The following is an 8,459-nucleotide window of genomic DNA, read 5'->3' as shown; positions in this document are numbered from 1 at the left end:
TACTGGCTCTACCTTGTGGTGGGTAGGGGTAATGGTGAGGTGGTTAGTGATTTTACTGGTAAGCACTAAGCAACGGCCCTAGTATAGGGAACATCAGTGCAAAAAAGTCAAGCTCGGCATTACTCTGGGGGCAGTTTCTTTCAAGGTTTTTGCTGTAGATCCCTCCTAAGACCAGAGTCAGCACATCACAATAATTATACGCCGCCTCACTAGGGGTCTTGCCTCCGAGTCTTCCTGGATTCCTGCATCCACTGTATGTGCTACGCATGGTGCAGCGGGCAATGTGTCTGGAGCCACCATGTCGGAGACCGAAGCTGCTGCTGCTACCAGGTTGGGGAGGTAGCGGCTTATTCCTCTCGGTATGACTCGAGCTGGGGGGACGAAGGGGTTTTTATAGCTTTCCTCCTCTTAGGACTCATGAATTATGAAAGATGCTTGCTGGGTTACTTTCTATATGGGTGGTGCAGGAGCTCTCACACCAAGGGCCTTCACACCATGCGTCTGCTCTCCTCCATAGCCAGACCACTCCCCCCGACAATATAGTCTGAGGCTTTGTATTGCCACTAGCAGGACGGCTCTAGATTTCAGGACGGGCCAGAGCCAGGAGCCAGGATATGTAAGTATCGAGCTGGAGGAGCGGGGCAGCGGCAGGCAGGCAGCGGCAGGCAGCGGGGCATGGGTGCATCCGCGATCCGCAACATGGATCGCGGGGTCACCAGTGCCGAGACAGCAAACCGGGCCGGGCAGCGCACGGGTGCACCCAGGATCCGAAACATGGATTGTGGGGTCACCCGTGACAGTACCCTCCCCTCAGGGCCCCTCTTCTCTTCCTCTTCCTCTTCTGTCGCTTCCTCCAACTCTTCTGGGTAGCAGGACACCTGAGGGAAAAAGCAGAAAGAAGACAAATCCCGATGGGACGTCCGGACCCGGCAGAGAACAAACCGAGGGCATCTTGAGAACAACTTGGAGACTCTGGAGCGGCCTCTGGGCAGGCTGGTGGAGACTCTGTAGCGGCCTTTGGGCAGGTTGGAGCAGCCGTGGGAAGCTGCGGAGTCACCAGAGCAGCGCTGGGAAGCTGCAGAGTCTTTGGAGCAGCACTGGAAAGCTGCGGAGTCTCTGGAGCAGCACTGGGAAGCTGCAGAGCCTCTGGAGCAGCTGCGGGAAGTTGCGGAGGCTTGGGCTCTGCTAGAGCAGCTCTGGGAAGCTGCAGCGGCTTGGGTCCCGCTGAGCAGCTCTGGGAAGCTGCGAAGACTTGGGCTCTGCCAGAGCAGCTCTGGGAAGCTGCAGAGGCTTGGGTCCCGCTGAGCAGCTCTGGGAAGCTGCGAAGGCTTGGGCGCCGCTGGAGCAGCTCTGGGAAGCTGCGGGGGCTTGTTTGTCGCTGGAGCAGCTCTGGGAAGCTGCGGAGGCTTGGGCGCCACTGGAGCAGCTCTGGGAAGCTGCGGAGGCTTAGGCGCCGCTGGAGCAGCTCTGGGAAGCTGTGGAGTCACGGAAGCAGCTCTGGGAAGCTGCGGAGCCATGAGAGAAGCTCTGGGAGGCTGCGGAGTCACGGGAGTAGCTCTGGGAAGCTGCGGAGTCACGGGAGCAGCTATGGGAAGCTGTGGAGTCACTGGAGCAGCTCTGGGAAGCTGTGGAGTCACTGGGGACACTGGGACCAGGCAGGAGGGGCGAAGTAGCCCAACTTGAGGTGGTTCAAACCTGGACTGGATTTTTCTCAGGAACTTGGTATGGGTAACCATCTCTGGGTCACCACTATCCCATAGAGGAGTAGCCCAGCCCAGCGCCTCTCCAGTGAGCAAAGAAAGAACACATGCATACTTAGTGCATTCGGGTTGGACTGGGAGGTTGTCAGTTTGATGTACAATGAGCATTGGACAACAAAATCCTGCAAAAATTGGGGTTGCCATCAAATTTGTTAGGCATCAAAAAATCGGGTCCAGAGTCTTCTGCCGAAAAACATGGCTGGGAGACAGAAGCAACAGGAGGAGTCACAGGAGCCTGCTGCTGAGAGGCAAAAATCCGCAGGGTGGCAGAGAGTTTGTCCAAGAGTTCTTTTTGCGCAGCAATCTCTTGGGACTGCTGGGCAATAGTGCTGGGAAGGTCACCCAGAAGCTGGTACGGATCCTTGACACTGTCCATGACTTTTGCAGAGATCATGACCTTGGAAGAGTCCATGGCCGGATCTTACTGTCACAGTCTATGGGAATCCGAGGTCCTGCCTGCCATCCCTCGGATGGCTGGCAGGACCTCGGATGGCAGGCAGGACCTCGGATGGCTGGCAGGACCTCGGAAGGCTACTGGATTACTGGACCACTACAGGATACCAGGATCGCCACAGGACACCAGGACCACCACAGGACCACAGGACCGCCACAGGACACCAGGACCACCACAGGATAACAGGATAGCGGGGTGGGAGGTCTTAGTGTAGCAGGGTTGAAGGTCTTAGTATAGCGGGGTGGGAGGTCTTAGTGTAGTGGGGTGGGAGGTCTTAGTGTAGCGGGGTGGAGGTCTTAGTGTAGCGGGGTGGGATGTCTTAGTGTAGTGGGGTTGTAGGTCTTAGTGTAGCAGGGTGGGAGGTCTTAGTGTAGCGGGGTGGGAGGTCTTAGTGTAGCGGGGTGGGAGATCTTGGTGTAGCGGGGTGGGAGGTCTTAGTGTAGTGGGGTTGGAGGTCTTAGTGTAGCGGGGTGGGAGGTCTTAGTGTAGCGGGGTTGGAGGTCTTAGTGTAGCGGGGTGGGAGGTCTTAGTGTAGCGGGGTTGGAGGTCTTAGTGTAGCGGGGTGGGAGGTCTTAGTGTAGCGGGGTGGGAGGTCTTAGTGTAGCGGGGTGGGAGGTCTTAGTGTAGCGGGGTTGAAGGTCTTAGTATAGCGGGGTGGGAGGTCTTAGTGTAGTGGGGTGGGAGGTCTTAGTGTAGCGGGGTGGAGGTCTTAGTGTAGCGGGGTGGGATGTCTTAGTGTAGTGGGGTTGGAGGTCTTAGTGTAGCGGGGTGGGAGGTCTTAGTGTAGCGGGGTGGGAGGTCTTAGTGTAGCGGGGTGGGAGGTCTTAGTGTAGCGGGGTGGGAGATCTTAGTGTAGCGGGGTGGGAGGTCTTAGTGTAGTGGGGTTGGAGGTCTTAGTGTAGCTGGGTGGGAGGTCTTAGTGTAGCGGGGTGGGAGGTCTTAGTGTAGCGGGTTGGGAGGTCTTAGAGTAGCGGGGTGGGAGGTCTTAGTGTAGCGGGGTGGGAGATCTTAGTGTAGCGGGGTTGGAGGTCTTAGTGTAGCGGGGTGGGAGGTCTTAGTGTAGCGGGGTGGGAGGTCTTAGTGTAGCGGGGTGGGAGATCTTAGTGTAGCGGGGTTGGAGGTCTTAGTGTAGCGGGGTGGGAGGTCTTAGTGTAGCGGGGTGGGAGGTCTTAGTGTAGCGGGGTGGGAGGTCTTAGTGTAGCGGGGTGGGAGGTCTTAGTGTAGCGGGGTTGAAGGTCTTAGTGTAGCGGGGTGGGAGGTCTTAGTGTAGCGGGGTTGGAGGTCTTAGTGTAGCGGGGTGGGAGGTCTTAGTGTAGCGGGGTGGGAGGTCTTAGTGTAGCGGGGTGGGAGATCTTAGTGTAGCGGGGTTGGAGGTCTTAGTGTAGCGGGGTGGGAGGTCTTAGTGTAGCGGGGTGGGAGGTCTTAGTGTAGCGGGGTGGGAGGTCTTAGTGTAGCGGGGTGGGAGGTCTTAGTGTAGCGGGGTTGAAGGTCTTAGTGTAGCGGGGTGGGAGGTCTTAGTGTAGCGGGGTGGAGGTCTTAGTGTATCGGGGTGGGATGTCTTAGTGTAGTGGGGTTGGAGGTCTTAGTGTACCGGGGTGGGAGGTCTTAGTGTAGCGGGGTGGGAGGTCTTAGTGTAGCGGGGTGGGAGGTCTTAGTGTAGCGGGGTGGGAGGTCTTAGTGTAGCGGGGTGGGAGATCTTAGTGTAGCGGGGTGGGAGGTCTTAGTGTAGCTGGGTGGGAGGTCTTAGTGTAGCGGGGTGGGAGGTCTTAGTGTAGCGGGGTGGGAGGTCTTGTCATCTCATTCTGATTAAGACTTTTGAGGAAACTTTTCTTAATATAAAAGAACACATCAGGTGTAACTCAAAGGTGTAGCTTGCGCCCTACCAAGCCCCTGATGCCCCTGCAATCTGCTCTATATTGGAAAAACTATGAGATTTTAGAGCTAGAATGTGTGAACATCTCAGCAACATAAGGAATTATGATAAAATGGAGGCAGAAGCAACCAATGGGGCGTATTCCAACCAACTCCAATTGCTGAACATTTTAACCCCTTCACGCTCACCGACGGACATATCCACCGGATAGCTATGAAGGGTGTATGAAGAGGGCTCAACCTCTGCATATTACAGCAAAGACCCATCGCTAACACCCGCGGTCAGAGCTTGCACCGGTCGCTGGTGTTAAAAGACGGCGCCATCTTTGTTGAGATTGGTTGGTTTTTGAAGATCCGTTACAATGAGCTTATGTCAAAACGCCATATACTGCAATACAGTAGTATTCCAGTATATGGCAAGAATGATAAGACTATCTAGGGTTAATGTACCCTAGAGGGTCTAAGAAATAATTTTTAAAAAAAGTAAAAACAATTAATAAAATCTTAACATTTTTAATCACCCCCTTTCCCTAAAATTGATATAAAACAAAATAAACAGTCAAAATCCTAAACACCTTAGGTGTTTTTGCATCCCAAAATGCCCGATCTATCAAAATATAAAAACAGTTATAGCCGGCGGTGACCCCATAACGGAAAATAGCGCCCAAATGTCCAAAACGCGACTTTTACACCATTATACACTCACCGGCCACTTTATTAGGTCCACCATGCTAGTAACGGGTTGGACCCCCTTTTGCCTTCAGAACTGCCTCAATTCTTCGTGGCATAGATACAACAAGGTGCTGGAAGCTCCTCAGAGATTTTGCTCCATATTGACATGATGGCATCACACAGTTGCCGCAGATTTGTCGGCTGCACATCCATGATGCGAATCTCCCGTTCCACCACATCCCAAAGATGCTCTATTGGATTGAGATCTGGTGACTGTGGAGCCATTTGTGTCCAGTGACCTCATTGTCATGTTAGAGAAACCAGTCTGAGATGCTTCCAGCTTTATGACATGGCGCATTATCCTGCTGAAAGTAGCCATCAGATGTTACAGGGGACATTGCGCTCATAAAGGGAGGGACATGGTCAGCAACAATACTCAGGTAGGCTGTGGCGTTACCAAGGGGCCCAAAGACACCATGACACCACCACCACCAGCCTGAGCCGCTGATACAAGGCAGGATGGATCCATGACACCACCACCACCATCCTGACCCGCTGATACAAGGCAGGATGGATCCATGCTTTCATGTTGTTGACGCCAAATTCTGACCCTACCATCCGAATGTCGCAGCAGAAATCGAGACTCATCAGACCAGGCAACGTTTTTCCAATCTTCTACTGTCCAATTTCGATGAGCTTGTGCAAATTGTAGCCTCAGTTTCCTGTTCTTAGATGAAAGGAGTGGCACCCGGTGTGGTCTTCTGCTGCTGTAGCCCATCTGCCTCAAAGTTGGACGTACTGTGCGCTCAGAGATGCTCTTCTGCCTACCTTGGTTGTAACGGGTGGCGATTTGAGTCACTGTTGCCTTTCTATCAGCTCGAACCAGTCTGCCCATTCTCCTCTGACCTCTGGCATCAACAAGCCATTTCCGCCCACAGAACTGCCGCTCACTGGATGTTTTTTCTTTTTCGGACCACTCTCTGTAAACCCTAGAGATGGTTGTGCGTGAAAATCCCAGTAGATCAGCAGTTTCTGAAATACTCAGACCAGCCCTTCTGGCATCAACAACCATGCCACGTTCAAAGGCCACAAATCACCTTTCTTCCCCATACTGATGCTCGGGAGAACTGCAGGAGATTGTCTTGACCATGTCTACATGCCTAAATGCACTGAGTTGCCACCATGTGATTGGCTGATTAGAAATTAAGTGTTAACGAGCAGTTGGACAGGTGTACCTAATAATGTGGCCGGTGAGTGTACATCACATAGAAACTGTTATAAAAAGTGATCAAAATCTTGCGCAGTCCTATGAATGGTAGCAATGAAAACGTTGGTTTATTTAACAAAAAATGCTCCGTGCACCGAAGTATGAAAAAGTTACTAGCGTCAGAAGATTTCTTTGCCTTTTTCGGACAAATTAGTTTAATTTTTGAAAATGTATTAAAACGCAGTAAAACTTCTATAAATCCGGTATCACTGTGATTGCACTGAACCAAAGAATAAAGTAGAGGTGTTATTTGGGGCGCACAGAGAAAGTGGAAAAAACTGAGGCCACAAGAAAGTGACGCAAATGCGTTTTTTTTTAGCATTTTCCACATTCTAATGTTTTCTCAGCTTCCCAGTAAAGGGCCTAGAATAATAAATAATGGGGCTAATTTCCTAAGGGTCCGCACTATCGTTGGAATACCCGACTGTTTTCGTTGTGCGCTGCATTTAGAAAAGGTTTTTGGCGCACACAATCAGATTTTGGTGCATCGGTGCGGGGTTTCACGCGACACAAATGGGGGGGCGGGCTGACGGACGATCTGACAGATTCGCAGGATTTAACCTTCAAAATTGTGTCGCAAGCCAAGCACTTACATGCACCGGGAAGAAGAAGGTGAACTCTGGGGACCTGAGCGGGGAAGCGACACATGCAGGATATCGGGCGCACGATCTTAGTGACTCCCTGCACAGCGCATTATACACGGACAATGCACTTACATGCCCCAGGAAGAAGAAGGTGAACTCCGGGGACCTGAGCGGGGAAGCGACACATGCAGGATATCGGGTGCAGGATCTTAGTGACTCCCCGCACAGCGCATTATACACGGACAATGCACTTACATGCACCGGGAAGAAGAAGGTGAACTCAAGGGACCTGAGCTGGGAAGCGACACATGCAGGATATCGGGTGCAGGATCAGTGACTCCCCGCACAGTGCATTATACACGGACAATGCACTTACATGCACCAGGAAGAAGAAGGTGAACTCCAGGGACCTGAGCGGGGAAGCGACACATGCAGGATATCGGACACAGGATCTTAGTGACTCCCCGCACAGCGCATTATACACGGACAATGCACTTACATGCACCAGGAAGAAGAAGGTGAACCCCGGGGACCTGAGCGGGGAAGTGACACATGCAGGATATCGGACACAGGATCTTAGTGACTCCCCGCACAGCGCATTATACACGGACAATGCACTTACATGCACCAGGAAGAAGAAGGTGAACCCCGGGGACCTGAGCGGGGAAGCGACACATGCAGGATATCGGGTGCAGGATCTTAGTGACTCCCCGCACAGCGCATTATACACGGACAATGCACTTACATGCACCAGGAATAAGAAGGTGAACCCCGGGGACCTGAGCGGGGAAGCAAAACATGCAGGATATCATGCACACGATCTTAGTGACTCCCAGCACAGCGCATTATACACGGACAATGCACTTACATGCACCAGGAAGAAGAAGGTGAACTCTGGGGACCTGAGCGGGGAAGCGACACATGCAGGCAATCAGGCGCTCGATCTTAGTGACTCCCCGCACATCGCATTATACACGGACAATGCACTTACATGCACCAGGAAGAAGAAGGTGAACTCCGGGGAACGGAGCGGGGAAGCGACACATGCAGGATATTGGACGCACTATCTTGGTGAATCGCGCCGGACTTCAAATGGGCCTCAAGTGACAGAGAAGTAAAATGTATTATGCACAAAATAAGCCTCACACAGCTCTGTACACGGGAAATGAGCGAAAGGGGTTAAAGGAAAAAAAACATAATTGTAATAGATAGAGATTAAAGGGTGCGCCAGAACCCCAATACAACTGGATATTCGCGGTGCCAATCCGGCGAGCCATCTAGTCAAAACTGAAAGTACATGGATCGTAAGGCTCGGAAATCTGATGGACTGAATGAAGCTTTCGATTTTGGATGTTTCCGTTAATTATTCAAAATGAATAAACAAACACTCTGGGGGGCACCTATCAGGTATAGAATTTCACTGCTAGCATATAAAGGGTTTGAAGCTCGTTCCAACCACGGGTGTTACACAGAAATGCTGGCTGTCAGCTGCCACCCATGTTTCCTGATGCAGGTTCAGTATGGGGCGCCGTTTGATTTTGTGTTCACAAAATATTCAGCTTGAAGACAAAATACATTACATTTACACAAAACTACAGATCTACTTTTAGTGAACACCAAATTTATTTTGTGCTGACATACTGGATTATGTGAACAAAAAAATTATTTTGTGTTTACAGGATCATATTTTGTGACACAGAATTAACTTTTGTGGACGCAAAACATGTGCTGTGACACAGATTTTTTATTTTGTGGCACAGAAAACATTTTTTTGACAAAATGACTTTTGTATAAGAGTCTTTTCAAAATTAAATTTCTGTACTACAAAATGCCATTCTGTGTGACAATAC

The sequence above is a fragment of the Engystomops pustulosus genome, chromosome 3 (assembly GCF_040894005.1).
Source record: "Engystomops pustulosus chromosome 3, aEngPut4.maternal, whole genome shotgun sequence".
Classification (NCBI taxonomy): domain Eukaryota; kingdom Metazoa; phylum Chordata; class Amphibia; order Anura; family Leptodactylidae; genus Engystomops; species Engystomops pustulosus.
Note: the sequence above shows the minus strand (reverse complement) of the source record.